At 39.4% G+C, this 20,182-nt stretch overlaps 1 long non-coding RNA gene across 1 annotated transcript in view; it reads left to right on the forward strand.

The window, feature by feature from the left end:
* LOC134731747 (uncharacterized) overlaps window positions 1–20,182 on the forward strand; it is a 202,807-nt gene that overhangs the window by 18,876 nt on the left and 163,749 nt on the right. The gene's annotated exons all lie outside the window — the stretch shown is intronic.

The following is a 20,182-nucleotide window of genomic DNA, read 5'->3' on the forward strand; positions in this document are numbered from 1 at the left end:
ATGAATATAGCCACACAGTAGGCATAGTAGTGACTATTTGTAGAATCCCAATTAAATAACCACTTCAAACAAAAGCCTAGGATGGAGCTGCTACCTCAGTGTCCCAGAAACTCGTTTTTCACCTAGAAGCACAAAAGTGATCCTTACCCTTGGAGGCAAGATCAGGAGCGCACAATACAAAGGCTGACTTGTTCATCCACTGGAGACTCTGCTACAGTATAAATGCAATATCAAAAATGATATCTAAATTCATTATGCTGCTATAGGGGCAAATGAGCATGAGCTCCTTCCATTTCTTGCCTCGCCCACCCCTAGGAACAGAGCTCCACTCACACCCTGCATTATCGTTCTCCAATTTCAGAAGACGCATTGTCTCCTTTTGTTCCAGGCCGACCCCAGTTACACATGCCAAGACCGGGTTCCACAGCCATCCTCCCTCTTGAAACATCCACCTTTCCTCTTGCAGGGGTGTGTCCTCTTCAGACTACAAGCTTACTCATCTCCTTCCCATTCATTAAAAAAGAAGTCTACCTTTGACCCCCATGTCCTCTTAGTAATATCCTATCTCTTCTTCTATTTCATCCAAACATCTTTAAAGAGTTACCTATACTCAATGTGACCACTTCATGTGCCATTCACTCTGCACCCCCTGCAATCTGGCTTCTGCTTTTGGTAGGCCACCCATATTGTAGCTGGAAAATCCAGTGATATTTTCCAATCTTTGTCTCACTGTATGTTTCTGGGGCATTTGGCCATGTTGCTTGTGTGCACCACTCACTCTCTATGATAGTCATATTATATTCTCTCAGCTTGCCTCATGTGTTTCTGTTCCTTCTCAACCATGGGCTCCTCTCCCTCCATCCACCACCTACATGCTGGGATTACCTACCTTTCTGTTTTAGCCTACTGCTCTTCTCATTACTGATACTCTTCTTGGGTGGATTTTTCTACACTCAGGATTTCAGCTACCATCTGTATAGTAATGACTCTCTAGTTCAATCTCCATCTCCAATTTCTCCCCCAAGATTTAGGCTCACCAATTCCATCACCTGCTAGGCAGCTTTTCTTGGACACTCTTCAGACATTTCGGATTCAATTGCTCAAAAGCTTCATGTGTCACTTCCCTCCAACCTAAACCTCTATTTGTTCTGTTATTTTCTCTTTACCCAGTGACCAAAGTTATAAAATGTCTGCCTTGACTTTTTTCTTCTCCTCACTCCCTTTATCCAACTGATCATTACATCCTGATGGTTTCCCCTCCTATGCATTTCTCAAACCCATCCTCTTGACTCCACTCCTACCACCACTACCCTATCTCAAATGCACCTTCTTTTAACTGGACCAATATAACGTCTCCCAACTGGCTTCCTAGTTTCTAGACCTGGCCCACTCCATTCTCTCTCCAGAGCTACCTGAATGATTCATATATAAAACACTGATCTGACCCAGTCCCTCTCTTGCTAAAGTCATTCTGAATCTACACGAGGAAATTCAACCTCCTTTCCTGTGGCTGTCTCTTGTCTATCTCTTAAACCTTAGCTCCTACCACCCGCTGCTGCCTATTTTGACTCCAACTCTCAACCGGCAGTACTTCTCTGCAAGCCTTCTGTTCTCTTTCTGTTCTTTACTTGCACATTTACCAATAAATACGTTTCACTCCAGTGTATTAGGTTAGTATTATAAGGGAAATTTCAAGTTCATTTTATATTAAACATTAGAGCCTTCATGCTTAGGGAGAGAGGGAAAAAGAGAAAAAACCCATAGCTAAATACATAGTTAAGTGGTGTTCTTCTCCAACGCAGCCAAAAATTGGACTGGACCTGAGATATTTGTGTGCCCTGTTTGATTGAAAGCTGTTGGAAAGTATGCCAAACATTTTAGATTTTCACTCCCAGAGTTCTTGCAAACCCGGCAGAACTTGTCTGTTATGAAGAGTGCACTGCCCTCTAGAGGTTCCCATTGGAAGGAGCACATCAAACCCACAGTGTTAAGGCATCCTGCAGTTTCTTGTGAGGTTTTGCTGTAGACCTTTACTATTACTGTTCTTTGTCCCCAAAATGCTTTTCCAGATGTCTAATTCTGAGTCACACATTTTTAATTTACTTTGAGAATAGAGATTTGGGGTAAAGCACGTGATGGACCTCAAAACACTCAATTTGGAGTCGAGAGATGTGACTTTTAGTCCCGGTTCTTCCTTTAATATCTGAGGACTTAGATTTCATGTCTTTAATCAAGATCACACTTCAAAACTGAATCACCAGAAAGTATGTTTTAGGAGTAAAACTGGGAAGAGTTTCATTAATTCAATAAATATTTAATATGAAAGACCCTGGGGTAAGAGCCGTTTTGCAGAAGCTAGGAGTTTACGTTTGATCTTTACAATGTTAGATGAAAAGTATTTGAAAAGAAGACACTTGGAAAACATTTGGGCTTGCAATTTAAATGGATGAATTTAACCCTGATATCATAGAACCTGAAAGTGAAACTGAGCTAAAACAAAGTAAAAATTACTCTGATTCCAAGAGTCTCTTCTGACATGAGAGTGGAAATGAATCACACAACCACACACACACACCCATAGACACTCTAATATGCCATTAAGCTCTAACGCAAACCCCATTTAGCCTGGTTTCCCCTTTTCTATTTTCAATCAGGAGAGAAAAAAAAAGGAAGTCTTTCATTTAATGGTAAGAGCCAACTATGGTCTCTGTATGCTCGTATAATACTAAAGAATTATAGGTAAAATTATATTTTATGTACTTTATTATGGTACTATGTCAATTGACATCGAACTTCATAGTATACTGGAGAAAGGGAAAAAATATTAGGACATCATTTATATCCGTAGTAACACTGGAAGTAAGATGCCGCAAAGCTCGGGACACAGTAGCTAGGAAACAAGACGTCTTAATTCCTGTGATTCCATCCATGTCTGGAGGGATCTGGGGACACCAGGTGGATCTTCTGTAATGCAGGTAGCCACATCTGTGCACCATGGTTATGATGCTCACTTCTGTGGAGTTCAGTGTTAATGTCCTCTTTGGCATCTACCTCCTCCAAGTTCAAAGCTGGACTGCTGTGTTGAGAATCCAGCAACCTGAACCTTTTTCTTCATTACAAATCTGGACATTTTTGGACTTGATTTCTGACATCAAATCAATGGTTTTACTTCTCTCTTCATTAGTTTACTGTCTGTCTTTACCAAGTCCTCTGGGCATTAGCAAAGACATGAACCTAAGAGGATACCTCAAACATTTTGAACACATATAAAACATTAGTACTTGAAATTTTTTCTTATGTTTCTATAGCTAAGGAAAACTTTTAATTTTTTTTCTGTCTTAGCCTAGTCTATCCAGCATTCCTTGCTGGAGGCACAGCTGGGACCAAAGCTTTGGAATGAGAAATGAAAGGAGTAAATAGACTTGACTTTACTAACAGTGTCCATGTTTTATTCCTGAAAGTTATGACACAACAATTGTTAAACCATAATCATTAAGAAGTTCTTGTCATCATCTTCTCTTAGGTTGAAACGTTCAACAAACAATACAGCAAACCTATTTTTATTCTGCTTTCATATTTCAAATGCATTTATGCACTTCAAATTTCAGTTTCAAATATTCTTGAGATAAGACTCTGCATAGTTCTTTGACTTATGACTTAATGGTATATGCTGCCTTATGCTGGTTTACTTCTGCTTTCTTCATACTTTGCTTCATTTATTATCCTATTCTTTCCTTCCTTCTTCCTTTGTAATCCTTGTTTATGGTATTATTAGAACTTGTAAATTTCTGTAGGTAGTGGTTACAATATAGGTAACTCACAAGGCCTAACAGGTATATTTAGATAAAAAAAAGTGTTGAATTCTGAATCTGGAGTGGGAAAAGTTGATCACATCACTTCTCCCCCCAGACAACATTGCTCTGAGATTTAGTTTAAAGAGATTCACTTTTCAATATGTAGAAATGTGATTTGGTGGATAGCTTGCTGCTCATTCCAAAGTATATTATATTTCTCTTTCCGGAAGCGAACCCCTGGGAAAAGGGTGCTTGGTGAGCAGTAGATGCCCTGCCCAGAGGCCAGGGGTTTTTGGAAATGCTGCAGAACATCCTGTTCCTGGGAGCCCTTCTGCCTGGTTGTTTGTGTTCTAGAGACTTGGCTCCTGGTGTTCTTGCTCAGACCTTTGGACTTTGGCAAGGCTACTTCTCATGTTTCTGTCTTCCTCTGTGTGCCATTCTGGCTCTGTAGATGATTTGGTTTTTTGTGTTGTGACAGTGGAGGCTGCTTGGAGTGCACTGCCAGGCATTGGCTCATGGGCACTCTGCTACATTTCAGTAACAGCAGAACTTGGATTTGACTAGGAAATAATAACTATTACTGGAAGAAAAAAGTAGCAAAACATATTTCCTAATATGTGCTAACATAATGAGGGGCCGGGTCTCCAGCTTTACGGGTGATTATTAAAGTTTTTGATTGTTGCCAGGTACCAACACTAAGTAATTTAGCTGTGCAACTTGATTTGAATAGCATTGCCAGAAGAGCACCATCAAAGGCTTTTGATAACATGCTACCAAGAAAATATATGACCCCAAGATAACATATGACCCCAAGAAAATTATTTAATCATCTTGGTGCATCTATAAAAATAGACCCAAGTAGAAAAACAGTATAAATAACAAAACCTTTCTCACTGGGGTTTTGTGAAGGATACCAACTAGCCCTCATGAAGTATTGTTTCCTGGAAGGAAGGCCTTTTGTAAGTTCACGTTATTGCCATTCACTAATTATTGGTCATAACATTGCACATGATAGATGGGAAATGGAAGAGTGGGAGAATTAAGTGATTAAGCTAAAATCACACAGTGAGCTGGGGGAAAACCCAAAAGTGTGAAGAGTTCTAAATTTGTTTCATTGGAAGAACACAGTTATATCTGAACAAAGCCCCAGAGTTTAAGTGACAAGGACACCTAACATAAAACTTGAAGTCATAGGCATGTAGCCAAATAATACAAATATCCTTGTTAAATGCAAGTGTATCCATACCAGTTATGGATACACTTGTCATTGGAGGAGAGCTAAGGTGAGTCCTGCTGAGGACAGAAACTATTCTGTGTTTGGTTTGCAGGTAGAGCGAGTAGTTGACCCTCTGAGCCCAATGCTGCAGAGAACACGGTAAACCTAGTAAACTGAGTGTGGCTATCTCTCCAGGGTGGCCCTCTGAGAATTGCCCCTCGGTTCCTGAGAGAGACAGGTAGACAGGCTATAGGTGGAAAGAGACAAAGTGCCTTGAGCTCTGTGGGTTAGGATCCTATCTTCAACCCCTAGACACTTAAAAGTCTTGCCTGAACTCATGGCCTTTCAATGAGGAAAGCATCACAGAAAGACTTTATGGTAATCAGACAGGAAACAATGACTGGGCAAGATTTTTTAAGCAGTCAGTGTTAAGAGAAAGAAGGAAAGCCATGTCTTTGCTATTTACCTCAAGGTTATATTTTGCAGCACCTAATGCCAACTATTAAACAAGGATACACTCTTATCTAATCTGCGCTGTTGCCTTCCCAGGATCTGGAACATTTTCTGCGGGAGTCCACCTTTATCTTTAGAAGCCTCTGGCAAACTGTTTCATTTCAGCTCAGGTCCTTTTGTAGAAAAAACTTGATGCTGAAAGCAGCTGGCCCTTTCTGCCCTCAACCCCCGCTCTCCCCCTACCCTCCCCATCATGGTTAACTTGTTTTTTCATCTTTGTTCTGAGTTGCTCTAAGCTGATTCAATTTTTATTTCCGTTTTTAATGAGTTAGTAATTCAGTGATCTTGGCTTTGTATCTTTAAAACTGTGGGTTGTTAGTAAGGATTGAATCAGCTTGTTGGCTCCTAATAGACTCAGAAATCCAGTAATATTCGTGATGTGTTTGTTCACTCTGTTGACTGCCAGGTCCCAGTAGGAGCAGTGGCCAACAGAGAAGAATCAAGGTAAATCCTCCTTGGTTGCCTAAGAGCTGTTGTTGTTTACCCCAGTTGTATAACCTCTTCACATCGAAGCATCACCCTTCAAAGGAGGATGTTGCTCCCCACTTTGATTATCATCTACTTGACTTTACAAGAAACTTTCACATCTTCCAAAACAGTAAGCTGTAAGATTTGCTCCAAGCTCTACGCAGTATATACTATGACCATTTTCCATTTAGAAATTAACTTACATTACAGCTGTAAGTCTATATGCTAAACTTATGATGCTCATTACTAAATGAATGATAATGGACATGAAATAGTCTGTAATTCATATTCAAAATCTACCATTGCTATGTTTGTCTAAGGAAGCTTCAGTGAGTATACTTCAGATGCATATGAAGTTAGAAAAACAATTAACAGAAATAGTTCAGTAGAGAAATCCTGATCCTAGGACTAATAAAACTAGATTTTCTTAAATCCATATGCCTGTGAGATTATATGCAGAAGGATAATTTGTGTCCAGCATGTGAATAATCATGATTCTCAGAAGGAATTATTTTCACTTTAATTGCTCTTAGTAATGCAGAGTTGTGTCTTCTTATTTGTCCCCTTGTCATTAGAAAGTATCACCTACCATACATTTAATTCAAGTTTTCATCTTAAAAAATGTTACTCTAGAAATCTTGATCGCAATCTCCTTTCATTCCTGCTCACTCGCATCCCCCCCACCCTCCACCCCACCCCTCCACCCTGCTTGGTTTTGGTTTGTTGTTTTGGTTTTTACAAATCAGTGTATAACTCACTAAGGCTCAAGATACTATGTTTGAAACCTGAAAGCCAGCCCGAAGGTCAAATTCGAAATAACAATTTTCTTTTTGAATTTGAAGTCTCATTAGTGTAAGTGCCAGGATAACAACCCACAGTCTTCTTAATATAGTGGTTCCCATTTACATACTGTATCCTTAAACCACCTCTCTTATCCGTTTCTGGGTGTTTTTCTTTCAAATGGTGCTTGTTTTACTTAAATAAACTTTCTTTAGATTGAACTTTCAGATAATGACTTCAAGTAGAAAACCAGTATCCTCTGTCACAATAAATGATATCCAGGAAGAGAAATAATGGTAAAAACAATAGAATATTATTGAATTCTAGCTAGAAGCATGAGCCTACCACGGCGCTGAGCCTAAATCTTTTTCTCTTTGTGTTAAGTGTTAAAGATATATTGAATACACTAAATGGAGACTTTCTCTAGACATTATGATGAGTACAGGGAAGTTGAAAAGAACTTTCTCACAATGTGATTTCATGGATTTAATACCTTCTCCCAACCAAAAATTACCTTTAACTTAGAAAACAATGCCTTGATAAAACCAACTCAAATCCCCTAAGTTTAACAAGTGATGGTGGTAATGTACTGTCCTCCATGTGAGACCAAACTGAACCCAAGGCGCTATTCCCCAAGATTCTTCTTCCTCACTAATTCTCACTAATATGGAGTGGCTGCTGCCACCACCACCATGATGCCCTCCAGGTGTGCCCTCCTGGACATTCTGGCTCAAGCAAACACAGGCCTCCTTCCTTAATTCCTCTGAGGACACCTGGGAAGAGCCTGGAAGTTTAAATATGACTTCATAGACAAATAGGATAATAAAAAGGAAATAAACAGAAAAACTTAACTCATTTGCTTTTTCATTGTTGGTTAGGGGTTTTTTTGAGGCAGTGGTTCCCCAACTTTTAGCACATATTGAAACCAGCTAGGGATTGTTAAAACAGAGTGCTGGGCCCACCTCCACATTTTCCATTTCAGCAGGGCTGGATTGGGGCCTGAGAATTGACATTTTGAACAAGTGCTCAGGTGAGGCTGGGGCTGCTGATCTGGAAGCCACACTGGGAGAACCACTGTCCTTAGGAGACCCATTGCTGCCTGGTTTCTGCCTACCTGCCTTTAAGCCAGGTCCATATTTCAGGTTTATTTGGAGACTTGTCAAGGGCCAGACCCTAATTATAAAATGGAAAGGCAGCTAGTCCCATACGTAAGATTGAATTGAATTCTCTCTTTTTCTTGCAAGCTAGCATAGATTGGCTCTTCCCTCATAGCTAGCCATATGACTCCTTCTCATTGAGATCACCCAGCCATATCTCCTCAATTCTATATTTCCCACATTTTCGCATCTCTGAAAATGGGATGTGTTTCACAATCATGCCGCAAACGCCCTGAGCCTACGGGAATCCTGTTGTACTTGTTCATGGTATCATTGCTTCACTGAGTTATGTGCATTTTTGGTACCGCATAAGTTGATTTCATTGCCATTTAAAATGTCTTTAAAATTACGATACTGTAATTGAGCATTGAGACAAAAAGTTATTGTGTATGAAGAAAGGCGTGGGAATAGGGCAATGAAGCTTACATTTGGTATTGAAGGAAATATTTTGTTTCTAGAAGAATGATCACAATTTCATATTTTTTAAAAGAGCTATAACAGTTTTATTTTAAAATAGCAACATGTACAATACACTCATCCATAGTTTGCAATTATTAAAATGATGATGAAAATCTTTAACCTCACTAAAAAAAACACATTTACAGATTTTAAAAATTCTTTTGGGGGTACACAAGATAAAAATTTGAAGACCTCAGCTGTAGATTGCAATTTTCCAAATGGATCTCACAATACTGACACCTAGCCAAAATAAATTCTTTAACCAAAGATAGGAAAATGAGAAAGTAGGACAACTTATTGATTTTTTTATAAAATGATGTTAAATGTTTTCAGTTTAAAGTTCTGTTCTATATTCTGAAATTAAGGTGCTTTCTACCTTTTTAGAGGGCTAGGAGGAGTTTAGTTTGAAAATAATGATGTTAATATTAACATGCTTTTCTTTTTTCGTTTCTACATTGCCTTGGAAAGCAACAACTATGTGCTTTACACGGCTTGCATAAGGAGGCTACCTATAAGGAGAAGAAGCTGAGTTTCATTTTGCTACTGAGAAACACACAAAGGATTGCCTTTAACTTCCTAAGCATTGCAACTGAAAGCAGAAGAAATTGCCAGATCCCTGCTGATTTATGAAATGCATTTCAAAGCCACAGAACTACCATTTTAGGCATTGCAGCACAATTTAATTGGCATTATTTTTCTTACTGGTCCAGAAAATAATGGCGTGATTTACAGATGTTGAAGTCTTCAATTTGATCAAACACTGTATTTAAAATTGTATACCTCTTCCTGCTGACCTACTTTATCCTGTTCTACTGCACTATATGATTCGCTAGTTAACTCTAAATTTACCATCAGTCTCCTTCAGCTGGAAGATGAGCTCCATGAAGGCAAGCATGTTTGTTTATTCATCGTAGGGTCTAGATAAACCAATGTTTAATACATAGTTGTTGAATGAATTAATGACTGAAGAAATTGGATTGTAACCCCTACTTGAATGTAATTTTACGCTTACCCTTGTGACCTTGATAGAACCAATAGTCCTGCCTTTGTCAGGCTGGCAGCTTTATGTCAAATCTACATTTTGGATGTGTAGGAAGACTGGCCAAGGGACAATATCAAAGGCTAGTACCGCAAGCCCTAAAGCAATAATGAAGAGTAACATAGTTTCTAGTGATGAGTCTGTATGTATAGGAGGGAAGTGGGCATTGGGATGAGGAAGGAATCAAGGATTATTCTCTTACAGCCATGGATATATTCAAATGTGTGGAACGCATGGATGAGTAAATGCAACATTTGACAATTTCTCCAAATATGGTTTTTTTTCCTCATGTACTAATGTTTATACTTTTTAAGTGGTAATCTCATTACCTCTCCAAGACCACGCAAGACATCAGTCAAATGGTGTGAGAAGCAAATTCATGCATTAACTTAACCATGAAAGCAAGCAGTGGCTCATGTGCCATGAAAAGAATTCAGATTCAAAGGAATGAGAATCAGGTAGCAGGCTGAGTAAATATTCTCACAATCAGACTTTGACCTAGTGAGAAATTAAACATACTCTACTTTTCCTTTAGTGTTCATTTATTTTTGCTTAAGTTTGTGGGGGATATGCTGGCTTAATTTGCATCTGATGATTGTATTTCTTCTTGGGAGAAATGGAACAAGTGACTAATACCTACCAGGTGGATGGCAGGTAGGCAGAGGTGAATGGAAGCAGAGCCAACACATTTTCTGTGCCAAGTACAATTCCCCAGGCTGAATTATATTTCAAATGTGTTTGCATTGGTTCTTTCATTATTGCTTACACAAATAGAGCTGAAAAACCAGATGGTTAAGTACAGAATACCGTGATATAATGACTTGTAGACACAAGGGGTCAGCATTTGAACACAGATGATTTGGTTGAAGTCTTGCCTTGTTCCCTTCTGCTGCTCTACTCTGGCTTGATGTGCTTATGTGTATGAGGGTAGATAGGGAAATGAAATTCAATTTGTATTTTGCACATCACTTTCTTTTCCAGTTTAGAATTTGGAGATCTCCCTTTTATATTTAATCAGTCTGTTATTGTCATGGGAGATGATCTCTAACAAGGAGTCTTACCAGTCTCACTGGCCCCAATGGTTTCAGCAAACTTCAGTGACCTCCAGATATACACTAATTTTCCTCTTCCAAAAAGAGCTTCTTAACCTGAAGAGTCCCTAATCTATGCTTGCTTAATACACGTATTGGATGATACACTATTTTACTGGCACAAATCTACCAGAAACGGGAGATTTGTGGTTGGAGAGACTGTATCTTGATTCTGAGCGTTCGACTTAGCATTGGGCTCCATTATCATTGCTCTGTCTTTGATCTGTCCTTTCACTTTCTACATCTAACTCAGTGCAAATGCATGCTACAGTATCTCTTAAGAAACACTATATTATTCCCATAATTAAAAATTATTACTTATAGCAAAATTCACTTTTTTGGGCGTACAGTTCCTTAGCTGGGTGTCACTGGCTCAGGGTCTCATGGAGCTGTAATTGGGATGTCAGCCAGAGCTGCTCTCCCATCTGAAGGCTTAACTGAGGGAGAATCCACATTTGCTCATGTGGCTATGGGTGGGATTCAGTTCCTCATGGACTGTTGGACTAGGGACTTCAGTTCCCTGCTGGCTGTTGCTGGAGGCTTCCCTCAGTTCCTTGTCATATCTCCATAGGGCAGAGTGACCCAGATGACACAGCTTGTTTCCACACAGGTGAGAAAATGAGAGACTGAGAGCAAGACGAAAGTCAAGGTGTTTTTGTAACCCATGTAGAAGTGACATCCCATCATGTTTGCTGTACCCTATTTATTGAACGCAAAAGTAGAGAGGATTACACAACAGTGTGAACATCAGAAGGCAGGGATCACTGGGGACCATTTTAGAGGTTGCCATCATAAAGGCTGTCACAATGATCCAATTGAGAAATGATGGAGTTTGCATTTGGGTGGTGTCAGTAGGCTAACATCCTCCGATTGCAAAATATGAGTGACATTTAGAAGAATAAAATTGCTAAAACATGATGGTTGATTGGCTATGGTAGATAAAGGAATAAAAAATTTTGAAGAAGACTCCAGACTTTGGGCTTGAGCTCCTGAGTAGATGGCAGTACTATTCACTTATAATGATATCCTGCAGAAAGGGAGAGATCATGACTGCTGTTTTGGACATATTAGCTTGCAAGTACCTGTGAGGCATCTAATTTGAGTATCAGGCAGGTGGTTAGATGTTCAGATTTGGAGCTCGTAAGAAAGTTGTGGATCAGATGATAGATTTGGCTTTTGTCACTATAGAGATTGTAATTGAAGCCTGTCTTAGGTCCAGTTTCTAGGAGCACAAATTTCCCAAATAACAAGTGAGTCAGTAGGGATGAAGTGAATGGACTCTTTCTAGTTCTACCCCTTGACTCCTGGATTCATATATTCTACCATTGGATTCTACCATTGGATACACAGTACCACATAATGACCATTGGTATAAGGTATATACTACATCCTAAAGCAACACCTAAACCTCATAATGTATCGTCTCTAAGCTGGCACCTCAGTTGTGACTTTAAGAAACTGTTCCAATCTCTATCAGAATAGCAATATATGGGCTATACAGTATGTGGGAATTGGTGGATTCCATACTCACGCACCTGTTCTGTGACCCCCGTCATAAGTTGGCTTCCTGGTCTGATGCAATATTATTCAGGATTCCGTGTCAGTAAATCAAGTACTCTGTGAGTCTTTGAATAGTAGGCGTGAATTGAGGCACTGCGGGCAGAAAGGCAAACCTATACCCAGAAAATATGCTATTCCTGGATAAGACAAATCACTTCCCTTTTCAGGGTAGAAAAGGAATTATTTGCAACTAAATGGTGTCTTCTTGAGAGATAGCATACTGGGCATCTTTCAGATGGGTTTCAGCAGTGGAAGTAACTAGATCAGCATTGGTGGGAGGGAGACCCTTCCACTGGGCTCACGCAGAGCCTCCATTTGAATATCCATGACTATTCTTTGAGGAGGCCCAGTGTGCCAGCCCTAGTGTGGCCAGGGCTATCTGACATTTACCAGTTAAGTCATCCTGTCCATCCAGTTTTGTAGAGCCTCTTCTACAGTGAATACTCCCTAATGGACATTAATGCATGATACACAGTTTGCCCATTCCTATAGGTCCATGAACCTGTTTCTACTCTGGATCTCTTTGTTCCCAATCTTCCAGCCCAAATAGTCCAATTCCAAATGATCCATTCTGCACTGCTCAGAAGTCCATGCTTATTCTTCCTTCAAGCCACTCTCTTCACACAAAGTGGATGACCAGGTGCACTCCTGTTCAAAGCTGGGACCTCTGTCATGCAGCAGCAGTCTATTTTTGTTTGTACTAGCATACCAAGCTGGTCTATCTGTGAATCAGACCTTGGTTTTTTCTCTCCTTCATCACTGGTGGGTCCTCAGTTATTGTATTAGAACTATTTTGGCATACCCACATCTTGGGCTTTGGAATCTCTTCCTTAGAACTCTGGCAAGACTACTCTGGTACCTCCACCTCATTTAATGTGAGTCAGCCTTATCACCCCACACCAAGTTCCTAAGAGTCATCACAGCAGTGGAATAAGACGACTTCTAAACCCCACAGGAAATCCTCTGAAGGGTCATTGGGAGCAAAAGTGAACTAAAACCAGGGAAGAGGCACAGAGACTGGTAAAGATGATTTGAAGACAGCTGTGCAGCCACCAACCGTGTCTACTATGAAGCCATCAGGGTGGATGATGTGGAGAGAGGGTGAAGTGAGAAGAGCACAGTAGTTCAGAGAGAGCCCTCCCTACAGAACCCCCAAACCCCAATAGTTAATGATTAATAGAGAAAGTATTGCCTACAAATAAGACAGAAATCGAGTTGCAAAAGATGATGCCAGACAGTGTTTAAGTAAAGCATTATTTCATTGAATTGGCAGATGCTGAGTCATTAAGTAAGCTGAAAAGTTCAAATGCATTCATTGGATGTAGTATCATGGAGGTCAATGATGACCTTGGCAAGGGCAGTATCAGTGGCATGGTGGGCCCAGGAGCCAGATTTAGAGTGAAGAGTTGGAGGAAAGTAAATAAAGCCAAATAAAGATAGGTAACAGAAGAAGGAAGGGCAGAAATAGGATGATGGATGGAAAGGACTATAGGATTAAGGGAATATTTTATTCTACTCTTTGTTTTGTTTTTAAGTTTGAAGAGACATGAATAATGCTAGTTTGAAGGAGGCCTGGGAGAGAGAGGGAGAGGGAGAGAGAGAGAGAGGGAGAGATAGAGAGATTCGTTGGTGCCTGATTCCTAAGGAGAAGACTCCAGGGAAAGAGATTCTAAGTCCAGATGAAGGAATTGCTTTTGATGGCAAGGGACAATCTCCATATTGCAACAGAAAGGTGGAGAAAATGATAGTTTTGGGATTTGATGGTGGGAAGTCGAGGCTATATAGTTCCAATCAGATGGTTTATTTTCCCCCAGTAGAAGACAGGGTCATTTGCTAAGAGTTCATGGGTTGGAGAAAGTAAGAGGATTGAGGATGGTGGACAATGTCTGAAAGAAAGGACAGATCGTGTACAGAGGTGGCAGATGGCAATGGCAATGAGGAAGACAGAGACTGTAAGCCTGGACTCAGCAGGTCCAGGATTTACAGAGGCTGGAAAAATATTTGTCTGGAACATGAACCCACTTCCAGCCCTGAGATACTTGGGGAATTAGGAAATATGCCACTTCTATCAAAAGGGCTGTAACGGAAGTGGTGTTCCACGTGGGAAGTTAGGGTTAATTATGAGCAGAAAGTGCAAGGAAGACGTGTTTGAGAATGTAGAAGAATTGTTTATCATAGACCTGGGGTTTCTGAAGAGTAAAATGAAGATTTTGGGAGTTTGGGAAGGATTGGGACAGGGGTTAAGTCAGGAAGAGGAAAACATAGAACGTTACACAAGCCAACAAAATATTCTATAATTTTTTTTTTTCTGGTCTCTCTCTCATTTTTCTTTTCAACCAACAAGGACACTATTTTTTCTTTCTTTTTTTTTTTTTGCTGGTTATCAGTATAAACTGTTCTCTATCCAAGGGAATTCAATAGGACAATTTGCAAAATTGAACTAAAATAAATCTCAGCTGGAATTTAAGTTGACTGGTTGCTCTGGTCTAAACTGAGATACTGCTTTTAAGAATATATTCATGTCTGGGCATTAATAGTTCACTGTTTTCCTGTGATTATAATTAAATATTATTAACTTCTCTCTCCTTGACCTCTCTGTGGCACGACTATTTTGCTGTAATTTTAAAAAGATCTACTTTTAGCCTTTGGATGCAACACATGTAACTGTTCATCAAGGATCAACTGCAGATATTTTTGTCTTTCATATCTATCAAGAGGCCTAATTGTTATCATGAGTCTATTAAAAACTCTTTGGAGTCAGCAAGACATTTACACTTATAAGGAAGAGTAGATAAATTTGTATCTTTCAAAATAAGAGAATGTTAGCTGCTGAAAAATTTTCACTATTTTCAATTGCATACTTCATTAAACCTAAGAAGGTGCATTGGAAAATAAAGACTAAAAAGTAGATTGACCTGTAGTTGTTGAGGAAAGGGTGTGCTTAGGAACTGGACATTATTCTGTAAGTGATAGGGAGCCAGTAAACTCCTTTCTGTTTGTGTGACTTTCACCATCAGAACTGAGCTTTAGTAAAATAGCAGCTATGTGGAAGTTGGAATGGAGAGAGAAATTGGAGGCAAGAAGGAAAGGAATAAGCTAGTGCAGTGGCTTAGGTGAGAAATAACATGAGTCTAATCTACACAAATGACCAGGAATAGAAACGTGGTGATGAAGTAAACTGGATAGATAACGCACACTTGATTGGCAATCAAGTAAACTGCTTGATTTGTCAAATTATACTGGAAAGGTCATAATTCCTGACCTCATGTTTGTAAGCCAAAAAGTGTCTGAGACAGGTCTCAATCAATTTAGAAAGTTTATTTTGCCAAGGTTAATGACGTGTGCCCAGGAGGCAAGTCTGTGCCTTTCTCCAAAGATAATTTTAAGGGCTTCACTATTTAAAGGGAAAAGGCACATATTGGGGAAAGAGAAATAAATTGTTAGAAGGTGTGGGTAGATAAGAGACAAACAGTTGCACTCTTTTGAGTCTTTGATCAGCCTTTCACCAAATACACAATTTACATATGAGAAGGAGGTAGAGGAATAGTCACTTATGCCTTCATCTGGCTCAGTAAATCTGCATTTTACATCAGAGGAAGCAATCAGATATCCATTTGTCTGAGGTGAGCAGAGGGAGGACAAAGTTCTGTCTTTTGTCCCCTACCTGTGAAGATAAGCTGTCAATTTACATTGTCAGGGTAAAATTCAACAGAATTGTTTTAGGGTAAAGGTATTGGAGCCCACAAGGAATTTCCTAGTGGGCAAATTGTAAGGGACGTATGTAGCTTTTTTATCTTTGTAGCTGTCTTATTTAGAAATAAAATAGGGGGCAGGTTTACCTGACGCAATTCCCAGCTTGACTTTTTTCTTTGGCTTAGTGATTTTGGGGTCCCGAGATTTATTTTCTTTTCACACATTTTTCAGTATTCCACTCCAACTTCATCCTTCCCTATGTGCCCCCAAGTATCTTTCTGAGCCATAAAGAGTTAATGTTAAAAGGAACAGCACATTTCCTGACATCCATAACACTAGGCAAGAGGAATAGAACACAATTGCCTAATTATCATTGCACAATCACAACTGGAACTGATTGTTTCAGCTTGAAAATGGCTCTTGGTTTCCCCTGGTGACATTTTCAGACCTTCATTATAAGTGAAGAACCTTGGTAACCATGTCATACATTTTTCCGTGGTCTGAAACATATCCATTTAATGAGATGATGACCTTTATTTATCTACAAAATGTGAAACCATTAGCTGTTAACCAAACATACAGAGTGAGGTTGAGACAGTAACTTGGGACTTTGAATCTCAGAATTTAGATATTTTTCTAAACAACACTTAGAAAAAGTGAACAGAAATTTCCTCTATTACTAGGGATTTTGATATAAAAACACATAACATCATAACTCTGTAGTTGAGTGTGTATAATGGATTATATAACTGTTTACTAATATTCAGTGCCCCACCTGTAAGAAAAATTTGTATTTATCTGACCCTTAGGTTTGGCCATGTGACTTGCTATGGCCAAAGAGATATAATGGCAGTAGCATGCATGTCCTTTTCAGGTGGAAGTTTAAGAACCAGTGCATTTTTTGCCATACTGTCTCTACACATTGCTTCAGCAATGGGTAATGTAGATTGTGTCCACTCTCTCAGGCTAGGTCTCTGGGTGAGGACAAAGTGACAGAAAGCAGAATACTCAACTGGCACATGAGGGAAATGTATTATAAGCAAGAAATAAACTTTGCTGCTTTAGGCCACAGAGATGTAGGGTTGTTTGTTATCCCAGTATAATTAAGCTATCTCAGTTTGTTAAGGGTATATGTCTACTGCACACCTGTATTACGTATCTGGAGTCATTTTTACAAGAAAGAAATACTGAGGGGAAAGGTAGTGTGGGTGTAATGAGAAAAAACTGGTAGAAAACAGTCTTTAAATTGTCACTAGAAATTGGTGAAAAAAACTCACTGTTCTTTTATGTTTAACTATATACTGCTATAAAAATGATCAAATATTTTGTTTTAAGTGCTTAGGGATAGAGAATAAGGTGGAGAAATTGGATGTGCAAAATAATAAATGTAGAAAGAAATGGAAAGTTCTCCAGATTTTCTAAAAGGATCATAGAAACGTTAACAGAAATGCCTTTAATTGCAGAGACCAAAATAATTATTGGGTGGGTATTTTTGTGACTCCTTGTCTGGAATTAGCCTCTAGGTGTGTACCTCACCAAACAATCACATCTTAGAGGATCATCCCAACACTTAGAATATTAGAGAGGTCTATCAGATCTGCCCATAGTGTGATGGCCAAAGACTGGCTGGAACTCAAGAAAGTTCGTGAAGAGCCTTTCTCCAAGGTGCTTAAGACTTTATCATGTTTATACATGTCTTTTTGGTCAGAAAGAATTTGTTCTGTGTCTCTTGTTGTGTTCTTCAAAGTGAAATGTGTAAAGTGAATTAAAAAGTCTGTTGGGAAAAAGTCTGGTGAGAGTATAAAATCAGGACCTTACTTTAGTGTTACTTTGAAGAAAGTAAGCAGGAGTTACTTCACCTGATTCATGAAATTTGCTTACGTTTCATTGCTTTGTATATGTGTTTGTGGAAGGGGCTTCAAGAAATTGAACATAACATAATTGACTAGCAATGTACCAGGCAACTGTTCCTAAGGGTTTCAGAAGGCTTTTTAAATTTTGTTGCTTGAGAATCTTGGCATCCATGATTCAGTGTGATAGGAGATCTGGCTTTAGCTTTTTCTCTATGTAGGAAGAATTTGTTTCCACCAACAGGGGTAACAACATTCCTTTTAACACAATTATCAAAATAAAATAAATCTGCATAAAGGAACCAAAGTCTTGGTAAGACGTGCTTAGGTTTTCTGGACAGGTATGCAGTTAATATGGTTTGGTTCTCTGTCCCCACCAAGATCTCATCTCAAACTGTAATACCCACATGTCAGGAGAGGGATCTGGTGGGAGGTGATTGGATGATGGGAGTGGATTTTCTCCATGTTGTTCTCTTTTTTTTTTTTTTTTTTTTTTTTTTTTGAGACGGAGTCTTGCTCTGTCACCCAGGCTGGAGTGCAGTGGTGTGATCTCGGCTCACTGCAAGCTCCGCCTCTGGGTTCACGCCATTCTCCTGCCTCAGCCTCTCTGAGTAGCTGGGACTACAGGCGCCTGCCACTACGCCCGGCTAATTTTTTTTTTTTTTTTTTTTTGTATTTTTAGTAGAGACGGGGTTTCACCGTGGTCTTGATCTCCTGACCTCGTGATCCGCCCGCCTCGGCCTCCCAAAGTGCTGGGATTACAAGCGTGAGCCACCGCGCCCGGCCGTGTTGTTCTCTTAATAGTGAGTGAGTTCTCATGAGACCTGATGATTTAAAAGTGTGATACTTCCCCCCTTGCTCTCTCTCCTGCTGCCATGTAAGACGTGCTTGCTTCCCCTTCGCCTTCTGCCATGATTGTAAGTTTCCTGAGGCCTCTCTAGTCATGCAGAACTGTGAGTCAATTAAACCTCTTTTCTTATAAATTACCCAGTCTCAGGTAGTTCCTTATAGCAATGTGAAAATGGACTAATACAGCAGTCTTACATGAGCATGGTCAGGATTTGCTGACAATACCAGAAAGAGGCAAAAACTTACAAATACTGATTGATAAAAAAAAAAATACTTGAAGACTTATTTTTGAACAAGCACATAAACAAAAACCAAGACTTAGTTTATTATTACCTATAAAAGCAGGTGAACAATAACCATACTTTTTAGATGGGGGATGTAGGAAAGTGAAGAAACAAACCCAAATTTTATCTTCAGTTTAGCTAGTACAGCACTCCAGACTTGTGTATATAATTTGCCTACTAATCACTTCCACTTAGATGTTTAAGTGGCACCCAAACTTATATGACCTAATTGCACACTTGATCTTCCTCCTTCCTTATCCTGCTGTGATGGTTAACTTTATGTGTCAACTTGACTGGGTTGCAGAGTTTCCAGATTGCTGGTAAAACATTATTTCTGGGTGTGCGCATGGGTGTTTTCAGAAGAGATTAGAAGTTGAATCTGTAGACTGAGTAAAGAGAATCCACCTTCAACAATGTGAGTGTGCATCATCCAGTCTGTTGAGGGCCTGAATAGAACAAAAGGACAGATGAAGGATAAATTCACTCTTGTCTGGAGCTGTGATTTTCATCTCCTTCTGCCCTTGGATAGCAGTGCTTCTGGCTCTCAGGCCTTTGATCTTTAGGACTTAACATTATTCCTCTCCTTCCCCTACCCAAGGCTTTCAGCCTCAGACTGAATAACATTACCAACTTTCCTGGTTCTCCAGCTTGCAAACAGCATGTGGTGAATCATCTCAACCTCCATAATTGCATGAGCCAATTCTCATAATAAATCCCCTCTTATCTATCTGTCTGTCTCTCTCTCTATCATCTGTATCTATATCTCCTGTTGGTTCTATTTCCCTGGGGAACCTTAACTAATACCTGCTTTTCATATAGTCTTCCAGATCTCAGGATATTGAAACTACATCCTTCCAGCTCCTCAGGCCAGAAACCTTTTAGTCATGTTTGATTCTCTTCTTTCTCTCATATTCCACATTCAATACATTGGTAAACTTGGAAAGCTTTATTTTAAATACATATCAAGAATCTGACCAATTACCACCACCTCCATTTTTATCACTAAACCATCACCAGTCTCCTGAACCAAGCAAGAGCCCCTGCTCATTTTCCCCTTCCCAATTTTATCCTCCTAGTGATTCTTTTCCACAAAACAGCCAACAGGATTTTTAAAAACTTTTAAAACATAATTTAAAAGTATTTTTTAAAAATAAAGTACACATATACATAAAGAGTCAAATAATTTCACAAGGTTGTTACTACAATAGCAGTCCCTTACCACCCTCACCACCCCATCTATGTAGCTTCTCAGAGGCAGCCGTTTTGAACTCTTTCAACTGATTGATATTGACCGCATTTCATTAAATCAATAATGCCTGAGATTCTATAATGCAACAAATGCTGCCAGTTAAACAATGATACGCCATGGGTTGAGACGTATCCTGATTATGGAGATGTTGAAATGTAAAAAAAAAAAAGTATGTCTCCT

This window comes from Symphalangus syndactylus, chromosome 11 (assembly GCF_028878055.3).
Source record: "Symphalangus syndactylus isolate Jambi chromosome 11, NHGRI_mSymSyn1-v2.1_pri, whole genome shotgun sequence".
Classification (NCBI taxonomy): Eukaryota; Metazoa; Chordata; class Mammalia; order Primates; family Hylobatidae; genus Symphalangus; species Symphalangus syndactylus.